Below are 18,756 nucleotides of genomic sequence, written 5' to 3'. Positions count from 1 at the left end.
ATATATGAAACATATACAATATATACATTGGAAGGTAAATATAAATGTAAGGGGTTCATGCATCATGGGGAATATTTTCATGGTTCATGGTCGTTTCAAATATCTTCCTTTATTTTAGGCGTACCTGATTTGCAAAAAACAACAAAAACCTTTGAATTTGTAGAAGATCATTCTCGAAAAGCTAAAATTGCATCTCCAATGTGTTGTATCATGTTCAACACAGAAAAATTAAATTGAATCAATAGCATGTAGATCAATTCAATAAAATAATAGATTAATCATAAAAAGAATGATTAAAACGTAATACTCCCCTGATTGAAGATCAAACTCTCTTTAGCACAGCTACAAGAGTGTGCTGATAACGTGTTGTAGGAATAATTTACTGAATAATTATGGAGGCCATAGAAAGAGGGGGTGTGGCATAGAGAGAGAAGAGATAGATGTGTAATTGTGAGGTGTGTGTTATCTCACCCCATTGTGCCTTTATTTATAGTAGTATGGAAGGTTAATTTCTTACATTTTTAAGATTACAACTCTAATAGGATAATATCTAGTCTAAAAGATATGGTAGAATCCCATGAGGATATCCTAGATATGTTAGGATTTACACAATCACATTCCTAATCTAATAGGACTGCAACATAATATACATATATTAAATTATAAGTTAAGGAGACCTTTAAGGGAAGGGATCCCCATATTTTTATTTTTTATTTTTTATAGAAATGAGGATTAGTTATAAGGCTCACACCACATCGAACTTTAACGATCTGAACAGTCTACTTTTCAAGTTGCACCTCGTTATTCATCCTTGCAAACTATTAGCCATTTCGGAAATATTTGAGACATCTAATTGAGTTAAAAGAAATTGACGAACACTTTGTTTTAAAAGAAACAATGAAACTTCATCGTGATAATTAAATAAGCAAATGGTTTTGGATTAAATTCCATTTTGCAAGGATGATTTATGAATCAAGACTTACAAAATAGACAGTTCGGATTGTTGAAGTTCGACATGAGTGGGCCCTACAACCATGGTTTTAAAAGATGTTAGGCGCTAGTTGGGCAGCGGGCTGGGCCTAGTGCCTATGCAGACTAAGCAGAATTATATTTTTTAAATAAATTTATAATATAATATATAAATAAGTCCATGTTTACACAAAAAAAAGAAGAAAGCATACTTGTTGAAGCAAATAAAATACAAAACATGCAAAAATAAATATTTGCTATAAAATATAAGTATTGTATAAAACTTTAGAGTTTTTTTAAGATTGTAATTGTAATTATTATTGAGCCTTATATTCTTTAAAAAATTTAAAATTGGCCTTGCTACATATCTTGAAAAAAAGGAAGTCAAACTATTAATTAAAAAAAACCAATTAACCCTAGAAAATATAGCCGCACCCACCCCACCATTCTCTCTATCCTATCTGGGGACCCCCTTTCTCTCTTCGATCTCACTCTCTGCCATGCTCTCTCTCCTTCCATCCTTTTCCACAGCAGATCGTTTCTTTCCTTCTATCTCTCTCTTTCACTCCTTCATTTTCTCTCTCCCTCACTCTCTTTCACTCATCCTCGTCAGATTTAATTGGAGATCTGAGGTTTGTGGGTACGACTGGAGGTGGATGACAATTAGGAAAACGGTGATTACGAGTTCGGAAGAAGGCAAGAAAATGAAAATACCACCTAGCACCACCGCCTACGCCGCCTAAAAGTGCCCAGGCGGGTGCTTAACACTTCCTCGCTTTTCTCCATTGATTGGCACCTCACCAACTAGCGCCTAGGTCGGTTTTTAGAACACTACCTACAACTAGTCCCCATTTTAACCCAAAAATGGGGATCTCTTTGGATAAATGGCTTATGTAAATTAAAAAAAATAAATTATAAGTTCAACTGCTTCATTTTGCTTCATCCTTAGTGGCGCATTATCTCTAAGACGTCTAACTACTTCATTCTGAAAGACGTCCACTCATCCATACTATGCTCAAAATCCTGGGTGGATGGGTCAGAGCTTCTGTAAATGCGAATTTCAAAATTTTGATGTCTACAACTTCATCATGAGTTTCAAAAGTCTTTTAGTGCCTGCATAGCTTATGCATCCTCTCCTTGAACCACTGAGTCTACAATCGGGTTATGTAGCCAGACAAACCTATCACTTGTAGGTCGATCTTGAAGTTGTCCTAAAATTGACAAGAACAAATGTAGTTTTAAAATTTTACTAAACAAGTAATTATCTCAAATAATTAAAATAATTAAAAATAATAAATTTCAAATAAAAAAACACTCTTCGAGAACATTATAATCTTCCTCCTTCATCTCAGGGGAGATATGCTTCCATTTAGAGGCTTTCATGGGGCACCTCATGCGGATGATGGCTCTCTTCTCGTGAGTCAGCCGCATTTGAAGCTTGGGGCGGCACACATATATATTAGGGTTGTAAATGACTTTGATTCTCCTTGCCTTATGCAGATAGTGAGCGATCTTGACATCTATGGAAAAAATTGCAAAACATTTCTAGAAAATCCAATATTTCCTAAAAATTTCTAATATTTCGTACAAATTTAAAAATATAACAAAATTTTCTAATATTTCTTGAAAGAATTATATTTTTTCGTAAAATTTTCTTATATTTCATACAAACTTCTAATACTTCTAAAAAAAAATGATAATATTTCCTAAGACAACAGTGCTTATTCCGCCCCCCACCTTCTCTACTCTGTCTCTGAACCTTCCCCCACAACCATTTACAAACCCCCCCCCCCCCCAACCTCCCTTACCCTTCCCCTCCCAACCTATCCCTCAACCACCCTCCCAAACCCGTCTCCCTTTACCGCCTTCCTTCCACCCCCCTTAGCACCCCTCTCACCCCATCTCTCCCCTACCTTCCTCCACCTCCCCAATTTTCTCCACCACAATCCCCGTACAAATTCACAACTATTTCACAAATTTAGACATATAAATCAAATGATTTTGTAGTAAAAAAATTTAATATAAAGAAATTTAATTCAAAATAAGTGGGGATATCATACCTTTGTCAAAGTTTGAGAGTTGGAAGGAGAGTGAGAGAGATGGCGAGTGTGCGAGCTAAGGGGAGATAGGAGTTTACAGTTGGAAATGATTTTAAAGGGAGAGAGAGAGAGAGAATGAAAGTTGTAGCAAGAAGAAGAAAAGCTCTAGGCCTAATATAAAACAATAGACCTTTGCCCGACGAACCATTTTTGACACATCCCGACCGTAAATGTCCACTTGGACTCGGAATCGAGCTGTGCTAGCCAACACCAGGAAGGTGACGAAGCCATAAAGTGCAATGATGTGGAAAATGTGAGTAAATTTAAACCTAAAAGTGCCTAAATAGAAGAGTGTGCCTGTAAATAGGAATGAACCCATTTCATACGTGATGTCAGAGTATAAGTAAAGTACAGTAAAAGTAGGATAAGATTTATACCATCAAAGGTAATATGCTATACCCACATTTGCCAAGTATTCTCGTCGACACAAAAGCTTTGCTACTAAAACCTAGAGGGGCAAAAAACAAGGGTGAGTGGGCCTAAAAATAAAGCTTTGTAAAACCTTTTCAAAAAATGTAATAACCCCTCAATGTAAAACAAGTATAGTTTCCAAATATAACATACTACGTGTATGAAAATACTTACCGTAGTTAGCAATACCTCAAAAATGCAATACTTCACAATAATTCGTAAGTAAACACATAACTTCTAGTAATCACAATATTATTTGCATAAATAAACATATCATAACGAGTGCTCATCGACATATGCTGACACATAAGTTCATGTAAGGATATTCTGACATGAACATGACTAGGTGTAATAATGATTTACGCTCTAGTACTACAATCACGTGAAGACTAGCGCTATGCGCATCACATACGAGTTCTAATTGCCTATAGCAATCTAGGACAGGACTAGCACCCATAATGGATCCAAAATGAGTGTGTTATGCGATGAGAACATACGCGTGAAGCCTGGCCTTGACTGAGCTAGTATAAACACCAGTGTAGCACACAATGAGCAAAAGACGTAGTAATTTGTTAATTCTAGTCAACATAATACTATTCATAGTCGTAAATCTAATTAAGGCACCCGTAGGATTATTTCATAATTTTCGTCATTATGCTAATTCTTACACACGTTTATCTAGGCGTAACCTAGAAAATTCTTTATTAAATATATAAATGGAAACTAAATAAATATGTAATATTTAAAAGCAAAGACCCATTTGCAAATCATGTCGTCGAGTCGAACCCGCCTTGCGGGCATCGAAGATCTTTGCGATGTGTTTCACCTTGAAACAAAACCATTTACATAAATATATAACGTACTAACATAAATTCGCGTATTCGTACAAAGTACGGCTAATAAAAGAACTATTTTAAAATGATTGAATTTCGAAAAACGAACAGGGGATTCAGGTTCAGCATGTCAAGAAACCTAAAGGGAGACCTCGGGTTCCTACATGTGTCACTGCCACATGCCTACCACAAGGTGGCTACACATGGGTCACTCACGGTGGCTTCCCTATGCATGCCCACACATCTGCAAGTACATTATTACTCGCCTTCCCCGCGAAGGTCTGTATATATACAAGTTTTCATCCAACTTTCAGAGCTTCGTTTGAGCTCATTTCTAGCCAAAATCATTGATTCAAGAACAAAATAAAAGTTAGGAATGTGATGAACAAAAATATACCAATTTAAGGCTAAGGCGGGGTCGGTGTTGATCGAAAAAATGGCATGAATGTAGCCTAATGGCCACGATTTTGGTCGAAATTTGGGGGGAAATTTCCCCCTCGCTGTTTCTGTCATTAACAGTTCGAAACTCAATCACCAACTCTAAAAGTCAGTTCAAAAGATGAGAGGCAGTGTTCTAAACATCGGCCTAGACGATACTTAGGCGTTGGACGGTGATCGACCGTCGCGATTAACTCTTAATCGATCAAAACATCAAAAAATGATTATGCAGACACCTGGGCGAGATTAGGCGGGACTAGGCTGTGCTATACTAGTCTAGGCGGAGGTTAGGCGGGTGTATGTAAATCTGCCAGAATCTGAAATTGAATCTGGAAAAATTGTTGCAGAGCCATGAATGCAAGAGGAAGATGATGGGCTAGTGGTCCCCACCATCTTTTTTTTTGCAGTTTAAACAGACGTTTTGGTCAGACCCACCACCTTTATTTTAGTTACACGGTTTCTTAGTCCCCACTAACTTTTTTTGCTAATTTTATATTACTTTTTTTTCTCTCACTTGAATCCATCTTCACTTTTTATTTTTCTATCTTTTTAAATGTTTCATTATTCTTTTACTTTTTTTAAGATCATATTACATTGTATTTAAATCCTAAAATTACATATATATAAATATATGTTTTATTTTAAAAGTAAAAACATAATATTTATGTATTCTATATAGCAAATCTAATTAATTTTTATGATAAATTTGAACCGAATTAATTTCTCTTAATTTAATCTTACCCAATACACTTAAATATAATAAATTTACTTAAATCTGTCTAGTCCACCTAGCTCCCGCCTAGCAGCTTAGGCACTAAGCCCCAGTCTGTTGTCCGATAGACGCATAACGTTTTTGAAAACCTTAATGATAGGAGATCAGTCGAAGCATTTTTGATACTCATCTTCACTGAAAACGATGAGATCCACGCCAGGAAATCTCCACTGTGTTGGAGCTCCATGATCTGAGAGTTACGGTTTATAAATTTTAAAGTGTGAATATACGAAAATGCTATTCGAGGAGAAAAATGTTGACTTTTGTTGACCACCTCTTTGTGTCATGTAAGATCTATTTTCTTGGCGTATCCTTGTAGTAGTCGTTGCTAAGAGCATGTGGGTGCAAGCAGAATCATATTTGGAGTTACGATGAACATTTTATGAAATTACGATGTCGAGGGGCAAAATAGTCATTTCACCATTCGAGATATTAGTATTAGATATTTTATTATTTTAATAAAAATCTATCACGTCGAGCCCACACACCACTTCTTCTTCTGCCACGTGTTCCCCTCCCTGAGTTCTCTTTCTCTAGAACTCTCTCTCTCTCTCTCTCTCTCTCTCTCTCTTTCTCTCCCTCTCTCTCTCTCATTTTCCCTCTCTTCGTCTTTGTCTCTCCCCGGGAAACACTCTCCCTCACCCCTCTTCTCTGCAACTCTCTTCCTCTCCATTCCCGAGCACCACACACACACACATAGACATATAAACATACAACATCAACAACGGCCTCACCACCATCATTTTTTTTTCCCTCAAATTCCCTCAGCTCTCTCTTCGTCCGACTTCTCTATGTACAAGAGAGCACAGCGACATCACCTCGTCGTACTCCAGTGAGTTTCTTGAATCTCTAACCAAGGTAAGCCCCTGGAACCCAATATATAGTGTTTAGTATTGGATTAAGGTAGTTTAGGGAACCACAATCGAGGAAACCAAAGGTATATTCTGATTCATTGTTTCTTGAGCTTCAATTTGATATATTAGATTGCTATTTTTAGTTGAGATTTGAGGTTGATCGGAAATTGGGAAGCTCCGGCTTTCTTCTTTATGGAAGCTAGCCTGAAATCAGGTCGACCCAACCCGCAACCCAATCTAAACCCAACCTATTATCTAGGCCCAATCCCTTAATCCAGTAAACCAGGGCCAAAACCCTTGGCCCATTAACCCTAACACGGCCTAACCTAGCAAACCCGATCCAACCCTTTTAAAAATCTAATGGGGCGGGTCCACGGGTCCATAGATGGGAACAACGTCGTTTAATCCAATGGCCTTTTTTTCGAGATAGGTCTCTCTCCACTGTCAAGCTCATATCGTGTCCTCTTTGACAACACCTTCCTCTTCCTTCCATAACTTCATCGAATGCAAATCTTCAAAATCAAACCACAGAGCAAGAAAGAGATTGAAAATTTAAGAGTTGGGAGTCGGTTGCATGTGTGATAGGGTCAAAGGTAGGAGATGAGGGTTGGATCTGGTTCAGGATTTTGGGTGCATGTGTAATTGAAAATTTCAAACTTATCCCTCTGCAGATTTTTTTTAGGTTTTCTGGAATTTTGGTTCGAATTTTGGGGTTGGATCTGGTTTTGAAAATGGAAATTTTCTCTTATTTTGTTTCGATTTTGCCAAATCTAGGCTTGAAAATAGTTGTGGTTGCAGCGGCTCTGCGAAAGGATTATTGAGCTTGATTGGTTGCGCCGCTACAAGTTTGAGTCTCTGAGATTGAGATTCAGAGAGAGAAAGTGTGTGTGTGTGTGTGTGTGTGTGTGTTGTGACTTGTGATAAGGTAATCAATTGGTTCGAACCATCGTCGTTAATCAGTCAACGATGGTGGATCGAAGCTGGGGTTAAATCAAAGTTCGGTGGTTGCGGGATCTGGGTTTGGAGGGGTTGTGGGAGTAAAAACTTCTTGATAAATTGGAGAACCAGGAGATCAAATGGGGGCTTATCTCAAGTGTCAGGGAAAGAAGCTACAAGCAACATTTCGCTGTGTTATGACATGAAGGGTGGATCAAATGAGATTGGGATAGATGAGCAAGAGAGATGGGGACAAATGATGAGCTTGACTGGTTGCGCCGTTACAAGTTTGAGTCTCTAAGATCAAGATTTAGAGAGAAAGAGAGTGTTGTGACTTGTGATAGGGTTGGGAATTAATGGTCTTGATTTGAGGGATATTAAATGAAAGGTGGAAACAATCCAGGTCATACGCCTATCTTAAAATTTTGGACCCGCCCCGCCCCGCTAATTTCATGAACTTGCCCTGGCCCGTCCCATTTTCTATTTAGAATTTTTGGACCTGCCTCGACTGGCGGGCCTAAGGCTTGTTTGCCCACCCTTAACTGCTATGGTCAGCGAGTGGAGCACATGCGCCTTTGCTAAAGGTATTGTGCTCTGCCACCATCCATAGTGGCGCTGGCAACTTTATTGGCGACCTATCTATGCGCGTGGCGGTGCGTGCGGTGGCGCGTGGCTTTTTGCTCCACCGCCTTGTGGTGGCACATGCGGCGTGTGAAGGAACTTGAGGTCCTTCTTTAGGTTTTTCGACATGCCAAATCCGAATTCACTATTTGTTTTCCCAGATTCGACCGTTTTAGTAAAGTTTTACTAAATGGCCTCTATATGTGTTTAGGTGAATTGGTGGGAAGTGACTCCATCCTCGCTAGTTCGAGCAGCTTCCGAGCAATAAAATATCTGTGAGTGGACCCATTCTTAAATTGCATGTTTTCATAAAATATTAGGATTGCATTCATGAAAAGCATGACTTCATGATTTTACGTTTTATGCATTATTGATGATTTATCGAATTTACATTTTATGAAAGGTTATGAATTATTGGTTTTTCGTATATGAAATTCTATGGATTATGAATATGATTTATTTTACGGATATATGAATATGAGTTACCATGGATTTATGAAATGAGGCTTTGAGATTTTGAGCTCCAGATTTAATATGAGTTTTGAGGTATGTTTTCGGTGCTTATCAAGCGGGTTATCATACAGGACATACACATAATCGGGTATGTAGACGTCTATGGCCATATGACATAGTTGAGGATATTTATGACATACCCCCAGCTTCACTAGCCCGGGGCCAGTGTCAGTGTGATAAGCTATATGTATATGTTTCTTCTCTGGCATAACCCCAGAGTCGTATAGCCTCACCATCGGGTGATGGACCCCCATTTTCTTCTCTGGCGTAACCCAGAGTTGTACAACTTCACCTTCGGGTGATAGACCCATTGCATATACATATATATTATATCCTATTCTCTGGCGTAACCTAGAGTCGTACAACTTCATCTTCGGGTGATGGACCATGGTTTCTTCACTAGTGTAACTTAGTGTCGTACAACTTCACCTTTGGTGATGGTTATACCTTTGGGCCACTATGATACTCCTAATGAGTACAAAATTGATGAGATTACGGATTTGCCTTCGGGCTGTGATAGCACCATTGTTGAGCATTGTTTTACACATATATGTTTTACGAATGTCTTTCATTGCATGCTAGAGTTTTTCGAAAACCTATTATGTAGTATTATATGTGTTTTCAAAACAAGGGGTTAGTATGTTCATAAATAAAATGGTTTTCTTCTTATTAGTACTATTATTACAAACTTTGGTCCACTCACTCTTTTGGTTTTGCGCCCCTTTCAGGATTTAGATTCGAGACACATGATACCGGCGTCATGGCACTTCCATTTAGGCATCTTCGAGCTTCCTCTATGTAGGTCCCATTCCTCGGTTCATACCTTTCTATAATACTTATTTCACATTATTCTTGATTAGTGCTACGCTCTGAATAGGATTCTGCATTAGTGTATCTCTTTCTAATTACGTATTTTATTTATATGCATGTTTAAAATGGCTTCGTCACCCTCGGGTGTCGGCCAGCACGTGCCTATCCTAGTATTCGGGAATATCAGGATCGGGACGTGTTAGGTGATGCTCGACTGCTCTAGTTTACACAGAAGGCGAGAGAGTTTTGAGATGAGAGCTGAAGTAAGGTGAGAAAGTCGGGGACGGTTTGTGAGAGTCCCAAAAAATGTAGAGGAGGAACTACCACGTGGAAGAAGGGGAATGAAGTGTGGTGCGGGTCCCACCAAATAAAAATTTCAAAGAAAAAAAAAGAAAAAAAACGATATATAACAGAAAATATCTAAAATTGTGAATATACTAAAATGCCCATGGACTTTGTAAGTCAGTAGAATCTCCATCGTAGGTCTAAATTTGATTACGCTTACGCTTATGCGTTCGTAGCGACAAGTACTACAAGGATACGCTAAAAAAATGGTTCGTACGCCTTACTATATGTTGGTCAACGAAAGTCAACATCCTCGTATCTGGGCATTTTGGTCAATTCACACCTTTTAAAATTAATAAAACCGTAAAATTAGGGACGGGTTATTACAATCTACCCACCTTAAAAAATTTCATCCCCAAAATTTGAAATAACTTGTACGCAATCTCGATCCTTCAAGTACTTGTTCGCAAAACTCTTTTGTCTATCATGTACTGTATGTATAATCTACATAGAGTGCCACAAATGGTACCATACCCAAATCAAAATAATAACCGTAGTTACACGTAACTCAATGAAGATAAGTGTCTATCATAACCATGCTAAAACTACAGGACGAACAAACGCAACATGTCCATTAAGGTCTGGATAGTTCTTTCAGACTGGTCATTCGTCTGAGGGTGAAATGTGGTATTGGACAAAAAATTATTACTTATTCCCTTCAATAAGGCTTCCAAAGACTTGGAAGTAAAACGTGCATCATGGGTAGATACAATAGTGACAGGCATACCTTGTAACCGAACAATGTAGTTCACAACACTTTAGCTAGTGGATTCATAGTGACCTTTTCACCGATTAAGCGAAAAACTATGTTGAGATGGCTAAAAGAACACTTAAGAATTTGAGGATCAAAACAAGTCCATTAAATCTAGAATACAAGGTAACAGGATTAAATGCATGACATCCCACTGCAACAGTAGCTTCCAGGAGATTCAATCACCAACGATAAGGATTCGTTCAGCAGAATATTTCTTAGGTGATTGAGGAATTATTGGTCACAAATAAATTTAAATGTCCAACAGGTTCGCCTAGACAGTCTGTCTGCCTAAAAAATAATATGAAGTGTCGTGCCTAAAGTTGATTGGAAAGTCTTCCAATACATAAGGGTGAATATGGAATCATAGTCATATTAAATGCTGATCGAAATGCCAGAAAATCCGACAAATTCAAGAATGAGTAATTTTACCAAGTGATCTAAAATGTAGTCCTTCTAGACCAACAAAAAATGAGTTGACTTGTCAAGTTGGTCGATAATCACTGAAACATCATCATAATCTCCACATGTACAAGATACCTTGTACTGGGAGCTTATGGTGATATTTCCCATCTTTATTCAGATACAGGAAGTGATTATAACCACTCGAATGATTTCTTGGTGATTCGTAAGTAACGTCAAATCAATACTCTTGAATTCCAATTAAAATGGGATAAGACAGGATAAAGGTGTTCAAGGGTGGATATATCTTTTGTTGTGGTAAACAGTAACTACATTTGCACATTCAAGGTGATACAGGATGGTGAAATCATAGGCTTTGATTTGGTTTGCTATCGTTGCTGTCAGAAATTTGGCTCATTTCAAATGAAGATGTATTAGAGAAGTTTAAGGTTGGTAAAGATTTTCGACACATTTCTCCACAGAAAAGTGTCATTCGGTTTTCAATTAAAGATGGTAATTGTTGATTCTAGGTCATGAGTAAGATGGTTCATTTGTTATAGTTCCAAACGTCAGGAAGCATAAGCGATACTCTGTCACGCTACATTGGTACACAATCAAAATATTCAGTGGAACATTATAGTAGATTTCAAAAGTATCAAAGTCAACAAAAGGTGTGAGACAAAGGTGAAGTGAGATAATAACTCAGTTGTCGGAAAATTTATTCATATTCAACATCACAAACTAAACTAACTTTCCTCGGTCGACAAGTGAGGACAAACACTGAAGTTAAAAATCGTTAACAAATTGTTCATAAAAATCGACAAGGCCAATGATATCTTGCATTTCACAATAATTTGTGGGAATGTAACACTTTCTTTATCTACAACTTTTTGGGAAATGAAAAGAATGTCGTCTGCTGAGATCATGTCTCCCAAGAAAAATATTCTAGAAGTTAGTGTTGGTCGAAGTGTTCTAAGGTTGGGAAAAGGAATTTGCTAATAGTCTACTCGGGATGGGGTTTAATGGAGTATAATCTTCCGCTTGAAGATTCAGAATTATAACTAGTGTGTTTGAGAAGATTAGTGCTATCGGGGACCAAAAGTGATTGTCCCCCTAGATGTTCTTTCGTCGAGTGCTACAACTTTAGCACCACATCGACACTGGATACATTTCCAAAAATTTCAACAAAAAGTAAAACTTTGTAGGGATTTTGATAGTTGGTATACTAATAGATACTACCAAGGAATCAAAAGTAATTCTGGTTTCCTATCTCGAAGGGTTTGGTAATGATGACGAGAGAATAGTAATTGGATTGATTGGTGAATCTACGGTGGTACACAGTTACCGACACAATAGACATACTTTAGGGTCATTGGTTTGACTCAATCTAAATCTTTCCTTGGTAGGAAATTCCTTCACTTAAAGTCTAAAGGTGTTCACCAAAACGATCTTCTATAAGGTCGATAAGTCTTTTAAGTAACCCATAACTTAGGAAAAATTAACACGTTTTTCGCACTCAACGAGGTGGCAAGATTCGCAATTAAGTTCAACAACCAAGAATGCTTACATCACGCATGTGATAAACGCAATACTAACCAAACTTATGCTCTGATACCAAACTGACACATTCGACCTGGAATGTCTACCTGGACTCGGAATCGAGCTGTGCTGGCCGACACCAGGAGGGTGATGAAGCCATAAAGTGTAGTGATGTGGAAAATGTGAATCAATTTAAACCTAAAAGTGCTGAAATAGAAGAGTGAGCATACGAGTGAGAATGAACCTATTTCACACGTGAGGTCAAAGCATAAGTAAAATGCAGTAAAAGTAGGATAAGACTTATAGCATCAAAGGTACTCTCTTATACCCACATTTTTGAAGAATCATCGTCGACACGAAAGCTCTGCTACTAAAACCTGGAGGGGCGAAAAACAAGGGTGAGTGGGCCACAATAATTCGTTAATTCTAGTCAACATAATACTATTCATAGCCGTAAATCTAATTAAGACATCTCATAGGATTATTTCATAATTTCGTAATTTTTGTCATTCTGCTAATTCTTATAAACGTTAATTTAATCTAGGTGTAACGTAGAAAATTCCTTATTAAATATATAAAAGGAAACTAAATAAATATATAATATTTAAAAGTAAAGACCCACACACAAATCATGTCATCGAGTCAAAATCGCCTTGCGGGCATCGAAGATCCTTGTGATGCATTTCACCTAAAAATGAAACCATTTACGTTAATATATAACGTACTAATGTAAATTCGAGCATTTGTACAAAGTATGGCTAATAAAGGAACTATTTTAAAACAGTCAAATTTCGGAAAGCGAACGGGGGATTCGGGTTTGGCGTGTTGAGAAACCTAAGAGAGGGACCTTAGGTTCCTCCATGCACCGCTGTAAAGTGGTTGATAGGAGCATATTTATGCAACTTTGTTAGTTTAATTCCTTGCATTTAGTGAGTTAGTTTCTATTTATTATAGTGATTTAAGCTATTTTCGTGTGTTTGTAGGTTCAATTGGCTAAAGTGGCAAGAAAAGGCAATTTGGAGCATTTTAGAGCAATTTTGGGCTTGGAATGGATAGCACACGCATGTAGCAAGGTGGATGGACGAATTTGAAGTTCAAGAAGGGGTAAGAATATGCTAAAGAGATGGAAGAATTAATTCAAGACAAAGAAGATATGGAGCTTAGCAAGAAAGAAGGAATGTTAGCCAAGTTACCTTATTTTGTCCTAACCTTATTCTAATCCTACACCACCTAGGTTCCAACTGCAAGAAGGGTCCCTAATTATATTAGGACACTTAAAAAATATGTTTCTAGAAGGCTTAATCTTATTCCTAAAGGGATGCCGCATCTTGTCCTTCTAGAAGACCTTTCCTTGCCGTGTAAGCCCTTTCTTTTTCTCTCTAGGATCTGCCGCAGCTCTCTTTCCCTTTTCCTCTTGTATTTTGACGTTTATTTACCCTTTTACCTTGAGGATTTGGTGTAAAAATCTGTCTCCAAAATTAATTAGGGTTGTGACACTCTTGACATATAAATTCAAGCATCAGCCACATAATAAAAGAGGTCCTGACCACAATTACAACCCATCCATCATTCACTACAATTCACACCAGCCATTCATCACACGCAATAACCCAATTTCAGACACAAACACCCTTGTGCCGCAGCCTTGCAAGGAGAAATGAGAGGAGACCTTTGAAGCCTTGCCCTGCCATTCAAGTTTGGATTGTTGGAGCGTTTCTAGGTGTATTCAATCTTTTGTTTTCAATGTTTAATTTAAGTTATCTTTGTTTAAGTGCGAACATGAGGAGCTAAACTCGTTTTGACTAGAGGTGAATTCAAAGCCATGAACATATATGTGATTGGAATTGATTTCATCCAATTATTGTTTCGTAAAATATGAATGTGATTTACTTAACTGCTTGATTGATAACTTATTCTTGTATGTTGATTGAGGGTGCACACTTAGTTTGCATGCATGAATTTGATGCTAAAATATAAGAGATTTTCACCTAATCGTTATGAACTTATATTTGCAAGTAGTGGAGGTCGCTAGTCACGATCGTGTTAAGTAAATTCCTGGCAAGAGTATCATGCTTTACATAGTTACGAATGCCATGTTAATGCTTATGATTTCCATAGAACTTAATGATCTTTGATATGTATCTATATCATGTTGTTCATATAGGGAACTTGATAAGAAAAATTTGTTTGCGTCGCTGAGTCCAATTCAATGAAATTAGAGAAATCTGATGGTTAATTTGTTCAGTTCACAATTAACTTGGGGCATTGTCATTCATGGTTTATTGGAATAATAATTGGAAATGAATTTGTATGCATATGTGTCATGTGTGGAGAAGAACCCTCTAACTAGCCTATCACCCATCAATTCACCCAAATTCGTATTAATTTACTTTGTTTTCTGCAACTTGTTTGTTTGAGTTTTAAATTCGTCAAAACCAATCCCCCTCTTTATATTTCATGTTTACTTAGTTAGAACTTGTTTAAATTTGTTTCCCTTAGTGTTTTGAGTCAAAGTTAAGTTAAAATTTGTCCAAAATCACTCTTAGTTTCTGTTTTGAGTCAATTTGCTTGTTTTGTGCTGTTTTGAGTCATTCTAGTTTGTTTTGAGTCTTTTCTGTTTTTGAGTTTAGTTTAGTGTTTTAAAGTTTAAATAAAGAGATTAGCATCCCTTCCAATCCCCGGCCTATAACGGTCCCTACTTATTCATACTACAACTACATAAAAAGGGTTTAAGTTTGAGTACGTTAGTACTCACTTTCCTCAGGTTCCTCCATGCACCGTCGTAAGGCGGTGGCTTCCCCACGCGCCCCCACGCACCTGTAAGTGCGTTAATACTCACTTTCCTTGTGAAGATCTACATATTTGCATGTTTTCATCCAACTTTCAGAGCTCTGTTTGAGCTCATTTCCTGACCAAAATCATTGATTCAAGAAACAACTAAAAGTTAGGAATGTGATGAACAAAACTATCCCAATTTAATGCTGAAGTGGGTCGGCGTTGATCAAAAAATTGGCATGAATGTGGCAGTGGTAATCTCAGCCCCACATTCCTAAACTCACTCAGAAAATGAGTCCAAAACTCACTCATCAACTTTAAAAGTCAATTCAAACGATGAGAAGAGATCATTCGAAGCATTTTCGACACTTAACTTCATAGAAAACAATGAGATCCATGCCAAGAAATCTCCACCATGTTGGAGCTCCATGATCCGAGAGTTATGTTGTTCGAATTTATGGGGCTAAACCTATGGCCTAGGCTAGGTTTCAGGTGAGAAGATAATGTGGAAGTAGTGGTTCGATTGTTATTCGCCATGGAAAATGGTGGTGGTAATCTCGGCCTCACAGCCGTACCATATTTACAGAGATGAGAGAGAGACAACAAAGAGGTTAAGGGAGAGAAATGCAAGACAAGAGACAGAGATGGACATATATGGGTGGTTTGGTGTGGTTTTGTAGTTGTGGAGCTTGATGAAGAAGAAGGTGAGGGTGGTGGTGCTCGGCTGCTCTGGTTTACACAGAGGGCGAGAGAGTTTTGAGATGAGATATGAGAGCTGAAGTGAGGTGAGAGAGAATAGAGATCGAGTGGGAGAGACAGGGAGGGTTCGAGAGAGTCCCCAAAAATGTAGGGGAAGAATTGCCATGTAGAAGAAGGGGAAGGAAGTGGGGTGCGAGTCTCACCAAATAAAATTTTAAAAGTAAAAGTAAAAAAAATAAAAATGTGATATATAATAGAAAATATCTAAAATTGTGAATTTACTAAAATGACTTTGACTTTGTAAGTCCGTAGAATCTTCATCGTAGCTTCAAAAATTTGATTCTGCTTATGCCTACGCGTTCGTAGTGGCGAGTACTACAAGAATACCCTAAAAGAATGTTTTGTACGTCTCACTAAACGTTGGTTAACGAAAGTCAGCATCCTCGTCTAGGGGCATTTTGGTCAATTCACACCTTTTAAAATTAATAAAACCGTAAAATTGCGGATTGGTTATTACACATTTCGTCAGGCAAGGCCCCCCCATAAAAAAGTATGCTAAATGAAAATTGTGACAAAAAAAATGTAGGCAAGAACATTTGCCCAACGAAATTCATAGGATTTGTCAGGCAAATCTTTAATATGGAGGGAAATTGGATTTTTTGAGAAAAATATATGGGGAAATTGAGTAAGTTTGACCAACGAAATTTACAAATTTCCTAGGGTAAACTCTAAAAATTCAATTTTTCTCTGTACATCTATTTAATTTCAAACAGTTCAATCATTAAATTTGATGATTAGGTTTATTCAATGTGTGGTTTGAGCCTCAATTAGCATCCTTGCAAAAAATCAACAAAATCAAAGGTGATATAGTCATTAAATCATGATTCTACGTTTATAACCGTCCAACTTTTTGTCTTGTTCCCTAATCCATGAAAGTTTGATTTTGGTGATTTTTGGTATATGCAATCAATCTAGTATAATATCCAAATAAGTTTGATAGTTGGATCATTGAAATCAATTTCGTAGACATTATATCTCGTCAAAACAATGGATTCAACAAACACTTAGAGTTTATTTAATATTCTATTAAGTAGGATGTAAAATTTTGTAGTAATCACTATTGCAAATATTATAAATTGATGATCGGGTCCGTTCATTGTATTCTTATAGGGTCGAGCAATGTATTTGTAAAAATTCATCAAAATCAGAGTTAAAATAATCGTTAAATCATGATTATACAGTTCTAACCGTCCAAAGATTTTGTCTCCTTACCGAATCCATGAAAGTTTTTTTTTTTCGATTTTTGGCTATGCAATCCCGAAGTATATACCAAACTACTTTGACTGTTGGATCGTTCAAATTAATTTTTTGGATAGTTCAAATTAATTTGGTTGACTGCGAAAATCTTCAAGGAATTGAATATGCGAAAATGTCATATACCTTACCAGACAAATATTGTACCTTTGCCTGACAAACAAAAAACCCTAAACCCTCAATCATAAAATATATCTTTGCCTGACAAATTTCTCATGTTTTTGTCGAGCAAGGCACCTTATCCGATGAAACTCTCGCCTTTCTATTGGGCGAAATCTTTAAATTTTTTTTTTGAGGAATTGAAGATTAAATGGACCATTGTAAAAAATAAAATTAATCGAATGCTTTATTTAGTACACAATTTTCATTACAATGGATTGCACATATTATTACAACAATAAACATTAAATCACTGTTAGTATAATCTTTTGTTTGATTATCCTCTTCTGAAGCCCTTTCATTAATTGAGTTATCGGTGCTATCGTCAAGAAAGGCATTCGGTTAAATTGGTGGTAGGGACCCGAGGCCAATACATATTGCATCTATTTCAATTATGAGGACACTTGACATCTGGCATGATGGTTGTACGATGTGTTGCTTTGTATTCTGGGAATGTTTCGGGTCGTTACGGATGAATCCTTTTGGTAAATATTTTGGTCATAATCGGTATCCTCATCGTCCTCCTGTTGTGGTTTTGGCAAGTCCTAAGTATTTCTATGTTGTATGAAATGTAGTATTTTTCAACCACCCTTTGCTTTTGGATCATCGAGGTAGAATATTTGTTTTGCTGTATTAGCAAGGATATAGGGATCATCTTCTAACCATCGGGTGTTTATGTTGACATGTAACAAGTAATTATCTCGAATGATAATCCTTGCATTGTCTAGGTTCGTATCATACTAATGACATTTGAATATCATGACTTCCTTATGATTTGTGTGTAATAATTGAACCACACCTATAAGTTTGAAGAAGAAAAAACTATTTGCATTTTTCCCTAGGACAAAAACTCCACTGTTTTGAATGCACAATTTATCGTCATTTCATCGTCAAGAATTTAACTCCATTCACGTGAAAACCATAGTACGTTTTTGCTTTAACGGGACCACTTGCCAGTTTCAATAATTCTTAGTCGAACAAGGGCGATTTGGCTTCTTTCAATTGTCTCATCTAGTAAAATCCAAATACAACTATATATGCTAGTTTTTTTTTTTTTCAATAGACAAAATTAAATTAATTTAAAAATAAACTGACTTACATGTTAGGCAGACCAACACGAAGAGAATTGTCTGTCCATTTCAACCCAATTTGAAGGATATTGGATCTTCATCAATGCCTCATATTGTTCTTAGAATAGCTAGATTTTGTCGCAATTGTTAAATATGGACCAATGACCCACCTCCAAGTCACCGTCTTTGAATGGTTCAAACAAAGGTCCTTAGCCGAATGAGCGTGTAGGATGAGCAACATAGTTTTTCGGCTCACTCACCCCCATCGAAATTGCACGAGGCCTTATTAAAGGAAGTTCCAACATTTTGTAGGTACCTCGCACAAAAAGTATGCAATTTTTTTACAATGTATGCATCTGCTGTGGATCCTTCAGGTCTTACCCTGTTGCGAATGAACTGCTTGTTACTACGCAGCAGTTTGAAAAATATCAATATTACAAACTTTT

This window comes from Pyrus communis, chromosome 9 (genome assembly GCF_963583255.1).
Source record: "Pyrus communis chromosome 9, drPyrComm1.1, whole genome shotgun sequence".
In the NCBI taxonomy this organism is placed as follows: Eukaryota; Viridiplantae; Streptophyta; class Magnoliopsida; order Rosales; family Rosaceae; genus Pyrus; species Pyrus communis.
This window is presented reverse-complemented; position numbering follows the sequence as displayed.